Source organism: Mustelus asterias, chromosome 2 (genome assembly GCF_964213995.1).
Source record: "Mustelus asterias chromosome 2, sMusAst1.hap1.1, whole genome shotgun sequence".
Taxonomy (NCBI): domain Eukaryota; kingdom Metazoa; phylum Chordata; class Chondrichthyes; order Carcharhiniformes; family Triakidae; genus Mustelus; species Mustelus asterias.
In genome coordinates, this window is record NC_135802.1 from 119,807,247 (window position 1) to 119,822,757 (window position 15,511).

At 45.2% G+C, this 15,511-nt stretch overlaps 1 non-coding gene across 1 annotated transcript; it reads left to right on the forward strand.

The window, feature by feature from the left end:
* The first annotated feature begins 4,088 nt into the window (after positions 1-4,088).
* Positions 4,089-4,287, forward strand: LOC144481923 (U2 spliceosomal RNA). Its single transcript, XR_013495803.1, has one exon. It is a non-coding gene; the product is annotated as a U2 spliceosomal RNA (small nuclear RNA).
* Positions 4,288-15,511: the final 11,224 nt, after the last annotated feature.

Sequence of the window (15,511 nt, forward strand, 5' to 3'; positions counted from 1 at the left end):
AATAGGATCAATTTAGCATGGCTAAACAACCTAATCTACACATCTTTGGACTGTGCGAAGAAACCGGTGCACCTGGAGAAAACCCACGCAGACACAGGGAGAATGTGCAAACTCCACCCAGACAGTGACCTGAGAATGGAATTGAACCCGGGTCCTTGGTTCTGTGAAGCAGTAGTGCTAAACACTGTGCCACCATGCCACCCCATTGTGGGTGTACTTTTGAGTGTGGGGAATGATTGCTGCAGGGAGCAATGATACGATTGTGTATTCAAATAGGGTTCCCGACATTGCATGATGGGGGCAGGGACAATTGCAAGGGGAAACCCTGCTGGTGTAAAATGCGATTTGGCACTCATGATATTTTGCATTCCCATCACCATTCACGCCCACTGCGAATGGGTGCATAAAATCCCGGCCATTGTCTGAGATCACTCTCAGCAGAAAGATTGAAATGTTGTTGGTGAACTCCAAGCCCTTTATGGGACTCTGCCAGCTAACACCATGAATGGAACCAAATGTGGACAGCACTGACACCAACCTTTAGACCACGCATTTTTTTTACCTTTGCTGACTGTTCCTAACACAATCCCCCACCACACCCAGGGCACAGGCTCTTCCCACTTCACTCCTCTATGTCCCCTCTCTGACATTCCCTGGTTCTTTCCCACTTGTTTATTTGGTAGCAAAAGCCACACAAGCTTTCGGAGCTCCAAGCCCCTTCTTCAGGTGAGTGGGAATTTAATGGTTAATTCCATGATTAATTCCCACTCACCTGAAGAAGGGGCTTGGAGCTCCGAAAGCTTGTGTGGCTTTTGCTACCAAATAAACCTGTTGGACTTTAACCTGGTGTTGTGAAACTTCTTACTGTGTTTACCCCAGTCCAACGCCAGCATCTCCACATCTTTCCCACTTCTCCATGCCCCTGACCCTACTCCACCCTGCCCCTCATCACTGACTCTCTCTCATTGTCCCCAAGCCTCCACACAAGCTACCATTGTTCTGCTCCCTCTCTTATACTGTAGTGTTAAATAAGAAATATCTGCTGCACTAAGTTGACTGGAGCACGCCATCTTTAAACAAACATAAACCAGTGCCGCATGAATGGCGTGCGCCGCTGACTTTATCTTGAAGGTAGGACATAATTAAAAAATATTTAATGCTAATGATTATTTATGAATACAAATGTATGAACCCACTACAGGTCAGCGTAAGGCTTGACACACCACTGATTTTATCTCTACATCTCAATCCATGTCAGGAAATCAAGATTTCGCATTCCACCGAATTCAATCATTTCTTCCGCTCTAGCAGGTCCATGAAATGTCCCCACTGCAGCAAGTTGGCTAGTCAGTTCAATCCTCTACTCCCAACAGGTCATAAAAGTAAAAATTCAACTCTAAAACTTCACAATTAAAGTTCCCAATCTCCAGAAAGACGCTGGTAAAGACCATAGGATAAAGCCAACAGATTCCATCAGACACACTCATGAAGATCCCAATCCAGAAAGGTGATTATGAAAGGTCTTTGCCCACACCCATTGATCTATCTAAAAGTAGGAGTTGGCATGTTGGGATAATGATGTGGAGATGCCGGCGTTGGACTGGGGTAAGCACAGTAAGAAGTCTCACAACACCAGGTTAAAGTCCAACAGGTTTATTTGGTAGCAAATATCATAAGCTTTCGAAGGGGCAGCGCTCCGAAAGCTTATGGTATTTGCTACCAAATAAACCTGTTGGACTTTAACCTGGTGTTGTGAGACTTCTTACTATGTTGGGATAACACAGTCTATTGCTGGAACTATGATTCTTACATTCATGTTGGCTGTCCAGCTACTAAAACAGTCATTGGCTGGGATTTGCCACCCCTGTTTTCATTGGGCGGGATCGGCGCGTGGTGGAAAATCTAGCAGGAGGCCCAAATCGTGTTTTATACTGATGTAAAGGTATGACATGATTGGCTCTGTCCTCCTGCCAGTGATGTGATGGGAATCCTGATGTTCAATAAATATACACCTAATTATCAAGCCTCTATGCCTGATAACTCCCCACCCCGTTACGTAATCCATTCACATCAGCGTGAATCATGAAAGGTCTCCCACAACCTGCATCTAAAGAGCAGAATCTGCCAGAGGAGTTCTACTGAGGGCATCGCTCAGAAACATAGAAACACTACAGTGCAGAAGGAGGCCATTCGGCCCATTGAGTCTGCACCGACCACAATCCCACTCAGGCCCTACCCCCTTATCCCTATATATTTATCCGCTAATCCCTCTAACCTACGCATCTCAGGACACTAAGGGGCAATTTTAGCATAGCCAATCAACCTAACCCACACTTTGGACTGTGGGAGGAAACGAAAGCACCCGGAGGAAACCCACGCAGACACGAGGAGAATGTGCAAACTCCACACAGACAGTGACCCAAGCCGGGAATCGAACCCAGGTCCCTGGAGCTGTGAAGCAGCAGTGCTAACCACTGTGCTACCGTGTCGCCCTAGGGGGAGATAGTTAAGCCAGGTCAGTGCAGGGGTTTGTTCCGTGGTGGGGGGCAAGTGTTATGTAGGGTGGAGGGTTCAATGGGGGGGAAGTATTGGGTGGGATAGCTGGGTGGTTTCTATTTTTGATTTTTTGTATCGGGCTGCCCTTTAACTATGGTGCCCGGATCTGTGAAAACAAAGTAAATGTTTTCTAGGCAAGTTTACGTTGTGGGACTTACCCCTTCAATTTTTTCGTACTATCAGCCGAATGATATGGCAGAGAAAGCCACCATCGGGGACAGTGGCTTCCGTGCCATTTTCATGCCTGTACCACATCGCCAAAAAATTGGAAAATTCTGCCCATTGGGTATTGTAGCTGAAGAAACTATAACTTTAAATCATGTGCCAGTGTCCCTTCAATGTTTCTCCCTTTATAACTTTATGTAAAAGTCAAGAGACTGACAACATGTGAACCCACTCTCCTACTCCATTAGACATGAAGATACATACATTTAATATTGTTTTGCAATTTGAGGATAAATGCTGTTTTTGTGAGTTCACACACTTCAAAACATTTTTCTATGGACGGCTGTTTTGATATTATGATACACTTGGTCAATTACTAAATATATACCAAGTTATATCGCCTAACTGTGCCTAATGGTCTAAAGTATTTGAAGAGAATTATCTATATTTGTCAGTGGTTCCTCAGGCAGGCACCTACATCAATCACTTGGTGTAAGAGCATTTATTTTCTGAATCCACCTTCGTCTTTCTTAATATAGCTACCACATTTCCTGTGGCTCAGGAAACCTGGTCAACCACAATTAAAGTTGGAAAACTGGATGTTAAGGAGCCTTGCAGTCTCATTACGTATTTACATTTTTGACTTGCACTCTTGGCAAGCCTGCTTACCTTCAGTTCAAGTGTGGAGATGCCAGCGTTGGACTGGGGTAAACACAGTAAGAAGTCTCACAACATCAGGTTAAAGTCCTTAACCTGGTGTTGTGAGACGTCTTACTGTCCTTCAGTTCAAGCCAGACATAGGTGGGCTGAAAGCAGGTTTGGGTCAGGAAATAGATTTTTAAGACTTTAACCCCTGCATCTGAACCAAGCTGACCCTTTTTAGGTTAAAATTCTCTGCAGATTATTTACTTATTATGCTGATTGTGACAGGCCCAAGGGGCTATAATGTGGATAATTCTGCTGCTACTTGCCTTGTTTACTATGAAACTATTTAAGAAGGGCATTCAACTTTCCCACATCAATGGGATTCCTCGTGAGAGCAAATTGACCAAATCATTTCTCAAAGGTATTTAATGGGATTTTAAATAGCAATTTGCTGCAGGCATACTGTTCAGTTTAACCAATTCCATCTCTCCTGTCAGGGAGAGTGAAACCAAGGAAAAATCAACTTAAATTAGGTGTGATATGAACTGTTCCTTGCTTATCAGCTCTGTCCCACCCTGATCTGAAACAGATTGAATCACAAAATGTGTTAAAACCCATGAATGCAATCTTATCAGAATGAGACAACTATAAAATGGTACTGTTAGTGTTGAATGACGGAATCACCTATTGTTACATTACAATTGATATTTTGAATAGCAAATATCGCTTCTTGGCCTTTGGCTAAGATCAAGTGTAGTATCGACATGCTGTACTTGGTTGAAGTCATTAGGTTACATTTTAGCTTCATTTGAAGCAATTTTTAAAAGCGGCATCTCGGACTTTTGGCGAAGATGCAAATGAGATCAAACCTTGGAGGAGGTGCAATGCCTACTCCAATCAGCTTGGATTGGTCGGACTTCCTCAGAAGACAAACACGGGACACGGTGGACAGAGTACCCTTCGTCGTCCAGTACTTCCCTGGAGCAGAGAAGCTACGACGTCTTCTCCGGAGCCTTCAACATGTCATTGATGAAGACGAACATCTCACAAGGCTATCCCCACACCCCCACTTCTTGCCTTCAAACAACCGCACAATCTCAAACAGACCATTGTCCTCAGCAAACTACCCAGCCTTCAGGAGAACAGTGACCACGACACCACACAACCCTGCCACAGCAACCTCTGCAAGACATGCCAGATCATCGACACAGATGCCATCATCTCACGTGAGAACTCCATCCACCAGGTAGACGGTACATACACTTGCAACTTGGCCAACGTTGTCTACCTGATACGTTGCAGGAAAGGATGTCCCGAGGCATGGTACATTGGTGAGACCATGCAGACGCTACGACAACGGATGAATGAACACCGCTCGACAATCACCAGGCAAGAGTGTTCTCTTCCTGTTGGGGAGCACTTCAGCAGTCACGGGCATTCGGCCTCTGATCTTCAGGTAAGCGTTCTCCAAGGCGGCCTTCACGACACATGACAGCGCAGAATCGCTGAGCAGAGACTGATAGCCAAGTTCCGCACACATGAGGACGGCCTCAACTGGGATCTTGGGTTCATGTCACACTATCTGTAACCCCCATGACTTGCCTGGGCTTGTAAAATCTCACTAACTGTCCTGGCTGGAGACAATACGCATCTCTTTAACCTATGCTTAACCCTCTCTCCACTCACATTGTCTGTACCGTTAAGACTTGATTGCCTGTAAAGACTCGCATTCCAACCATTATTTTGTAAATTGAGTTTGTGTCTGTATATGCCCTGTTTGTGAACTGAAATCCCACTCATCTGATGAAAGAGCTGCGCTCCGAAAGCTAGTGGCTTTTGCTACCAAATAAACCTGTTGGACTTTAACTTGGTGTTGTGAGACTTCTTACTGTGTTTACCCCAATCCAACACTGGCATCGCCACATCATGAGATCGCTTGTGGCCAGAGAGGAATTAAACATTTGGGTCAGAGCCGTGTAATTTCCTCCTTTGTATCCCACAGCATGAAATTGAAGGAGAAAAGTGATATTTAAGGAGAGGTGTTCAGCTGTGTGGGGGCGGTGGCTATTTGCGAGCTCTTGAGGTACAACTTGATGTTGAGAAGAAAAATTGTGATGATGCAAGGTTTGAAGCAACTATTCCAGCCAAGCCAAAAGAGTATATGTTTTCCAGAAAGCTGGATTTTTCTTTTGAAGTTTCTTGAATTTCCACAGCAGAACAGCAGTGAGTTTGAAAAGTCCTGTGATAAGCCTTTCCTACAGCAACTGTGGATTTGCCTTGTGGTAATTTATTATGATTGAGTCATTAAGCTACTATATGGGAGCGGGCCAGAAGGTATTTACCTGTCTGTCCAACCAGAGGTTCTTTTGAGGGATGTTCTGTGAAGCAAATTTTAACCGTGTAATCACAATCTTGTGTGTTTAACTTTTCTTTTGTTAATAAAGGTTTTAGTTTAATGTTTAAAATCCCAAAAGTGTTACTGGGATTTGTCACTTCTGAATTCAGTAGATTTTTTTTTCATTTTCAGAATACAAAAAAGGTTGTGATACATGGGCGCTGGTTTGCGCAGCAATTAACATAGCAACATACTGCCATCCTCAATATTCTCAACAATGTCAGATGACATTGGGTCTTATGCAGACAGCCTCATGATGCAGAGAGCCATCTACTCTGTCAGGCTTAGGTGAACACAGGAAGAAGTCTCACAACACCAAATTAAAGTCCAACAGGTTTATTTGGTAGCAAAATCTGCTACCAAATAAACCTGTTGGACTTTAACCTTGTGTTGTGAGACTTCTTACTGTGTTTACCCCAGTCCAACGCTGGCATCTCCACGTCAGGCTTAGGTGATGCAGCCATCCGTGACCCCATTAGTTCTTCCCTGCTTCCTGCTATCCTATGTGACCTTGTCCTGCAAGAGAAAAGAGAGAATGCCAGTGATTGGGTTACAGTGTTTGGTGATGACCCTGGCACAGCTGAACAGCTGTAAATATGTGGAGACAGTGAGGTGAGTGTGTGAGGTTGGCAGCATTGAGTGAGGTGGAGTATCTATATTAGGCATGAATCCTGAGTGCCTGGGAGCTGATGGGTTACTGATGAGCATATGATGTATTAAGCAGTCTGAGAGGTGGGTGTAGGATATGTTATGGAGATGTATTCACTGACCTTGGTTACCTGTATTAGGACATAATGGGTGGAATTTTATGGCCTCGTTCGCCCCGAAACTGTCAAATCCTGCCCGAGGTCAATGGGCCATTCCATGATCTGCCCCTTGCCCGCTCCAATTCCCGTGGTGGATGGGACCTAAATTTCCAGCCTAAATGTCTCATGACATTGCTGCCAGATCCTCAGGACCAGGTTATTTCTGTTAGTGTGATTATCACAGAATTTGTAAGCTTCTTACTCTCGAAGACATTTCACTGGAGACCATGATCTTTTGTTAAAAACATACTATTTACAAAGGTTAAGTAAGACCAAGACATAGCTGGAGCTACTCTCTAAGATGCTTCACACTCGTCTTCCTTTAGTGAGTGACCTCACTATGACATAACTCCTTATGCACATGTTCAGTAGCTATTATTAGAATTAACCCATTACTTGACGTCTTCCTCCCCCAAACCTCTCTCCTCCAAACCACAAAGGCCTCCAGCAACATATTCCTGAACTTAGAAGCCCTTTGTCTTCCCTGGTGCTCCATTTTTTTTTATTTTTATACTTTTCCAATTCAATCAAATCAAGTCCAATTCAGAGTCTCAACAAGTTGAGACATTTCCGATCCAAGCTGACAAGACAGGGCCTCCACTCCTGTCTTGGGCCTGATCTACATGAGCCAAGCTGATTGGAGGAGGGGGAGGTTTCCCCCTCCAAGGCTTGATCTCATTTGCATCTTAGCCAAAAGGATGAGATGCCGCTTAAAAAAATTGTTTCATATGAAAATGAAGCTTAAATGTAACCTAATGGCCTCAACCAAGCGCAGCATCCTCTTCATACTACACTTGATCTTAGCCAAAAGGCCGAGACACGGCCCCTACATGCATCCAATGTCAATACAGTCTGCCAACAGCAGCTGTTTTCTTCCATGGAGCACAACTTCCCTTTAAGTGTGGCAGATTGCCTTTCAGAGAAGACAGATTGCACTATGTTGGATCAACTCAGCAGAGTGCTCAGCAGATGGCAGCATCAGACCAAGACTACACTAAGGTAAATGAGGGAGCAACACCAAGTTTGAATTCTGCCCTTCTCAATGGCAACAGACATAGTTCATTTGCCAATCACAACCTGTGCCTGCGATTGAGCCATAACCAATTTTCAGACCTTAATTTTCCTTTTAATAACTTTCTTAACAACTATTTCTTACTATTTCTTAGTTCTTTAGGGAAATGTATATACTGCATAATTGGGCTCCATAGTGCCCGTAAATTTTGGGACCACAGGTCCCATTGAATGGACTGTACAGCGGCCTCAGGCAAGGCTAGGGGAGGTGGGGTTTGCTTCCTAATCAACGCCTCGTGGTGCCTAGACGTAGCAACACTGGCAAGTTCCTGCTTCCTTTGACGAAGGAGCAGCGCTCCGAAAGCTAATGGTATTTGCTACCAAATAAACCTGTTGGATTTTAACTTGGTGTTGTTAAAACTCTTACTGTATTTACCCCAGTCCAACGCCGGCATCTCCACATCATGACTACCATCGACACCGCAAACTGCCGGCTCCAAGTGGAGAGGATCTCTAAGAAGATCGCGCATATCGACATGACAAAGGAGCAGCGCTCCGAAAGCTAATGGCATTTGCTACCAAATAAACCTGTTCGACTTTAACCTGGTGTTGTTAAAACTCTTACTGTGTTTACCCCAGTCCAACGCCGGCATCTCCACATCAAGTTTCTTCTCCCCAGACCTATAATACCTGAAGCAAAAATGCCACCGCTTCTACCTTCCGCAGGAGTTCACCTCCATTATCCTGACGGCAGTTTACATCCCACCCCCTGTGGACATGAAGATCGTGCTGGACAAAATATGCACAACTACGGATAGCCTTGAAATGAAACATCCTGAGGCCTTGTTCATCGTGGCCGGGGACTTCAATCAAGCCAAGCTCAAGAGCGTACTACCAAGTTACCACCAACACATCTCCTGTTCCACCAGAGGCCCAAACATCCTAGACCACTGCTACTCAAATATTAAACATGGCTACCACTCTATCGCCTGCCCACACTTTGGCAGATCAGACCACAAGGCTGTGCTCCTGCTCCCAGCTTACAAGCAAAAACTGAAGTGGGAGAATCCGTCAAAGAAAGTCGTGCAATGTTGGTCTGAGGAATCGGATAATCTCCTACGGGACCACTTGGAGTCAGTGGACTGGTCAGTATTTAGAAACTCTGCAACCAGCCTGAACGAGTACGCCACTACAGTAACTGACTTCATTAGTAAGTGTGGAGAAGACTGTGTGCCAAAGAAGCAAATCCGTGTGTTCCCCAACTGGAAACCATGGATGAACAGGGATATCCAGTGCTTGCTGAAGTCCAGGTCTGAGGCGTTCAAGTCAGGCGACCCTGATCTATACAAGAAAGCCAGATACGATCTAAGGAGATCCATCAAAGATGCCAAAAGACAGTACCGGACCAAGTTAGAGTCCCAGGCTAGCCACACAGACCCCTGCCGACTATGGCAAGATCTGCAAGACATAACAGACTATAAGATGAAGGCATGTAAAATCGCCGGCTCCAATGCCGGCTTCCTGATGAGCTCAATGCCTTCTACTCCCGTTTTGAGCAAGAGGTCAGCGAGAGCATGCCCTCCACCCTGGAAGCCCTGGATGAACCTGTATCTGGGGTCACCATTGCAGATGTCAGAGTAGCTTTCTCGAAGGTCAACCCACAGAAAGCGACTGGCCCAGATGGGGTACCCGGACGAGCACTCAGATCCTGCATGGATCAGCTGGTGGGGCAGACATCTTCAACTTCACTTTACAACAATCTGAGGTCCCTATCTGCTTCAAGAAGACAACTATCATTCTGGTACCTAAGTAAAAGCAAGCAGCGTGCCTTAATGACTATTGTCCGGTGGCTCTTACATCCATCATTATGAAGTGCTTTGAAAGGCTAGCCATGGCACAAATCAATTCCAGCCTCCTGGACTATCTGGATCCACTAGTTTGCCTACTGCCACAACAGGCCCACAGCAGACGCCATCTCCCTGGCCCTGCACTCAATTCTGGAACACATAGATAACAAAGACACCTATGTCAGACTCCTATTTATTGACTACAGCTCAGCCTTCAACACCATTATTCCCGTGAAACCCATCTCCAAACTCCGTGGCTGGACCTCAGCTTCTCCCTCTGCGACTGGATCCTGAACATCCTAACTCACAGAACATAATCGGTAAAGATAGGCAACAACATCTCCTTCACAATCATCCTCAACACCGATGCCCCATAAGGCTGTGTTCTCATCCCCCTACTATACTCCTTATACACCCATGACTGTGTGGCCAAATTCCCCTCCAATTCTGTTTTCAAGTTTGCTGACGACACCATCGTAGTGGGACAGATCTCAAACAATGACGAGACAGAGTACAGGAATGAGATGGAGACTCTGGTGAACTGGTGCGGTGACAATAATCTCTCCCTCAATGTCAACAAAACGAAGGAGAAAGTCATCGACTTCAGGAAACGTAGAGGAGAACATGCTCCTGTCTACATCAAAGGTCGAGAGCTTCAAGTTTTTAGGTGTCCAGATCACCAATAACTTGTCTTGGTCCCCACATGCTGACAATATAGTTAATAAAGCCCACCAATGCCTCTACTTTTTCAGAAAACTAAGGAAATTTGGCATGTCAGCTACGACTCTCATCAATATTTACAGATGCACCATAGAAAGCATTCTTTCTGGTTGTATCACAGCTTAGTATGTTTCCTGCTCTGCCCAAGACCGCAAGAAACTACAAAAGGTCATGAATGTAGCCCAATCCATCACACAAACCGGCCTCCCATCCATTGATTCTGTCTACACTTCCCACTGCCTCGGCAAAGCAGCCAACATAACTAAGGACCCCATGCACCCCGGACATCTCTCTTCCACCATCTTCCATTGGGAAAAAGATACAAAAGTCTGAGGTCACGTACCAACCAAGAACAGTTTCTTCCCTGCTGCCATCAGACTTAAGATCAGCTTAATATAAGGTATGTCGATTCAAAAGTCTGATGGCAGCAGGGAAGAAGTTATTCTTGGGAGGCGATGGCCGAGCGGTATTATAGCTAGCCTATCAATCCAGAAACTCAGCTAATGTTCCGGGTACCCGGGTTCATTTCCTGCCATGGCAGATGGTGTAATTTCAATTCAATTTTAAAAATCTAGAATTAAGGATCTACTGATGACCACGAAACAATGTCAATCATCGGAAAAACTCATCTGGTTCATTGTCCTTCAAAGAACAAAGAACAAAGAAAATTACAGCACCGAAACAGGCCCTTCAATCCTCCAAGCCTGTACCGACGATGCTGCCCGACTGAACTAAAACCCCTACCCTTCTCTGGATCATATCCCTCCATTCCTATCCTATTCATGTATTTGTCAAGATGCCCCTTAAAACTCACTATCGTATCTGCTTCCACTACCTTCCCTGGCAGCAAGTTCCAGGCACCCACCACCCTCTGTGTAAAAAACTTGCCTCGTACATTTCCTTTAAACCTTGCCCCTCGCACCTTAAACCTGTGCCCCCTCGTAATTGATTCTTCCACCCTGGGAAAAAGCTTCTGACTATCCATTCTATCCATAATCTTGTAGACTTCTATCAGGTTGCCCCTCAACCTCTGTCGTTCAGTGAGAACAAACCAAGTTTCACCAACCTCTCCTCATAGCTAATGCCCTTCATATCAGGCAACATCCTGGTAAATCTTTTCTGTACCCTCTCCAAAGCTACCACATTCTTCTGGTAGTGTGGCGACCAGAATTGAACACTATATTCCAAGTGTGGCCTAACTAAGGTTCTATAAAGCTGCAACAAGACTTGCTGATTTTTAAACTCACTACCCCGGCCGATGAAGGGAAGCATGCCATATGCCTTCTTGACTACCTTCTCCACCTGCGTTGCCACTTTCAGTGATCTGTGTACCTGCACACCAGATCCCTCTGCCTGTCAATACTCTTAAGGGTTCTGCCATTTACTGTATATTTCCTATCTGTATTACACCTTCCAAAATGCATTACCTCCAGATTAAACTCCATCTGCCATCTCTCCGCCCCAGTTACCAACCAATGTATTTCCTGCTGTATCCTCTGATGGTCCTCATCGCTATCTGCAATTCCACCAACCTTTGTGTCGTCCGCAAACTTACTAATCAAACCAGTTACATTTTCCTCCAAATCATTTATATATATATATATTACAAACAGTAAAGGTCCCAGCACTGATCCCTGGGGAACGCCACTTGTCACAGCCCTCCATTCAGAAATGCACTCTTCCATTGCTACCCTCTGTCTTCTATGACTGAGCCAGTTCTGTGTCCACCTTGCCAGCTCACCTCTGATCCCGTGCAACTTCACCTTCTACACCAGTCTGCCATGAGGGACCTTGTCAAAGTTCTTACTGAAGTCTATGTAGACAACATCCACTGCCCTACCCTCAGCAATCACCTTCGTCACTTCCTCGAAAAACTCGATCTAGTGAGACATGACCTCCCTTTCACAAAACAACGTTGCCTCTCGTTAATACTTCCACTTATTTCCAAGTGGAAGTAAATCCTGTCTCAAAGAATCCTCTCCAATCATTTCCCAACCACTGATGTAAGGCTCACCGGCCTGTAATTACCTGGATTATCTTTGCTACCCTTCTTAAACAAAGGAACAACATTGGCAATTCTCCAATCCTCTGGGACCTCCCCTGTAACCAGTGAGGATACAAAGATTTCTCTCAAGGCCCCAGCAATTTCCTCCCTTGCCTCTCTCAGTATTCTGGGTTATATCTCATCAGGCCCTGGAGACTTATCTACCTTAATGTTTCTCAAGAACCCCAATACCTCCTCCTTTTCCTTTAGGGAAGGAAATCTGCTGTCCTTACCTGGCCTGGCCTACATGTGACTCCAGAGCCACAGCAATGTTGTTGAATCTCAACTGTCTTTCAAGGGCAACTAGACTTGGCCAATAAATGCTGGCCAGCTGGTGACACCCATGGCCCATGAATGAATAAAAAAAAGTTGTTTGATACGTGACCTCAGAGTTTTACATCTTTTTCCCGATGGAAGAAGGTGGAAGGGAGTATGTCCGGGTGCATGCAAACCTGAGGCACGGCACACTTGTTGGTCACCTGGAGTTGATTCCACTTTCTTGCGTAAGTGCTTCTTCACTCGATGGCCCTGTGTCTCTACCATATATGAGTCTGTCCCCATCTTCTCCACAACTCTCCCTCGCACCCAGGCAGATATGCCACCAAACTTCCATGCCAACACAAGGTTGTCCACATTAAACAATCTGTCCCCTTTCTGAGAGGCTTGCCTAGCCTCCATCCTCCCTGACAAATTTGAGAACACTCAATCTAAACAAGTAGACTCCAACCCATTAGCAACTCTGCTGGTGTAACCCCGGCGGAACCCAGTGATGGCATGTGGTGTAGTGTTGTAGGACAGCAAAAACCTTGCCAATCACAATGGCAATGCCCTATGAGCCTGTTTCTTCACAGAAGCCTTGAACATTTGCTCTGCCAACCCATTTGAGGCAGGATGAGAGGGGGCTAACTTGGCATGATGAATGCCATTTGACTTGATAAAAGTCTGAAATTCATCATCCATTGCCTGCTACCAATACATTGGGAAGACCATGGAGAACAAATATCTACCTCAATTTCTCAAAATGGATGTGGCTGTGGTGTTCCTCATGAGCTGACCGTCCAGTCACTTGGAGTGGGCATCTACTAGGATCAGTAACATATGCCCTAGAAAAGGCCCAGAAAAATCTACATGAAGCAGTGACCACAGATGGCCTAGCCATCCCCAAGGTTGCATGTTTGCTAGTGGAGGGTAACACTTCCTGAGTATGACAACTTTCACACTGCCCAACCATTTGTTCAATGTCTCTGTCAATGCCAGGTCACCAGACATAATTTCTGGCTAACACTTTCAGGATGGGCATCATGTTACTCTTGGAGAAATGGCCATCGCCCTGGGGATGGTACAATGATACGAGCCCCCCACAATAGCATTCCAGCTTTGCAAGTTATCTCATCCCTGCTTTGCGATATGGCTTTCATTGCTCTGCCTTGTTGAAGTGCCAACCTGTCAGCACCATTTTCTTGACTTTTGACAGCAATGGGTCCCTATCTTTCCATGACTTAATGTGGGCTGCTGAGACAGGCAGGGTGTCCAGGAAGTGCAAAGCCAATACAATCTCCTGTGAAACAGTCAGTGATGGCATGATCTGTGCCAGTGGGAGGTGGCTCAATGCATCCACATTTGAGATCTGTGTTCCCAGCCTATGATAGAAAGTATAGCTACGAGTATCAAAGCCCATCTCTGGCTGAGGTAATAGGTAACACTGGCATATTCCTACAGAAAAGGCCCAATAATGACTTATGGTCTGACACAACGGTTAAGTGTCAACCATTGACATATTGGTAATTTTTTCACCACATAGATAACTGCCAAGCTTTCCTTGTTGATTTGTCAGTAGTTTTTCTCAGTTCCTGACAAAGTCCTTGAAGCAAATGCAATTGGCCTCTCCGCCCCATCTGCCATTCTGTGGAAGAGAACTACTCCAACTCCGTACGGCAAAGCATCACAAGTAACTATTAATGGCTTGCTCAGGTCGAAGTGCTCGAGCAAAAACTTGTTTGACTTTTACTAAAACTTCTTTCTGCATGTCTCCCCACTTCCATCACTGAATGCTTTTTTAAAAGCTGGTGTATGGGGGCCAGAATTCATGATACGTTTGGCAGAAATCCCCCATAGTAAGTGACTATTCCGAGGAAAAACTTTAGTTCTGTCACATTCCTCTGCGCAGGCACTCTTTTAATAGCTTTCACCTCACCTTCAAGGGGATGCAACCCCATTGCATCCATTTCAACCCCGAGGTATGCTACCCCCTCAGTTTGGAAAATACATTTCTCCTGTTTGAACCATACGCTGACTTCCTTAAATCTTTTAGGAATCTCTTCCAGGTTTACAGCATGTTGTTCAGGAGACACACCTGTAATTAGGACATTGGCCAAGTATAACCACCAGCTTGGCGATTCCTTGGTGCATTGAAAAATTGTGCAGGATAACAAGACACCAAATGGCAGTCGTGTGTACTGATATAACCCCTGTGGGTATTTATTATAACTAAATTTCTGGAGTCCTCTTCCAATGTTGATAAGCATGACTTAAGTTCAGCTTAATTTATTTGCGGTCCCCTGCTAACTTAGCCTAGAGGTCTCCTATCCTTGGAATGGGGTAACAATCCAGCTGTGCTTCTCTGTTTACCGTCAGTTTGCAGTCTCCACTCACTCTCACAATACGGTTCAGTTTCACGTCGGGGACGATGGGCCCATTCGGAAAACTGTACAGGCTCAATGATGCCCAAGACTTACAACCTTTTCAGTTCGACCTCTACTTTCTAACGTAACGTGTATGTTACTGGGTGAGCTCAGAAAAACCTACGCATAGCCTTGGGGTTCAAATAAATTTTAACTTTAATCCCTTTTATTTGACGAAGTTCCCTCTAGAATAGCTTTTGTTATTGACACAGGAGTTCCTGAAATCCTCCATCCCCGCCATTAAATATTTCCAGCCAGTTCAATTTTACTTGTTTTAATCAGTCCTGTCCCATGAGACAGGAGCTCTGCCCTTTAATCACTATGATAGCTAGCTAAGCAGACTGGCTCCTGTATGATACCAGCACAGGGTTGTCCCTGCTGTTCTCAATGCTTTTCCAGTATACCTGCTAGCCTTGGAATGGCTAAAGCTTGAGAGCTGTAGTCCCTTCTGGAGATGTTTGAATGTCTTTTCCCCGATGACAGTGTCAACTTCCATCTTCAGGGCACGGCTGCTTACCATTAGGACAATCTCTATAGGTGGTACCTTGCTGAGTTGGACTTGATTGAGTGTCTAAGCCTCAGATCCCTCTTTTGCTTCCTCTGCGAGCTTATTTACATGGGTTGTATTAATCGTTTCCTTT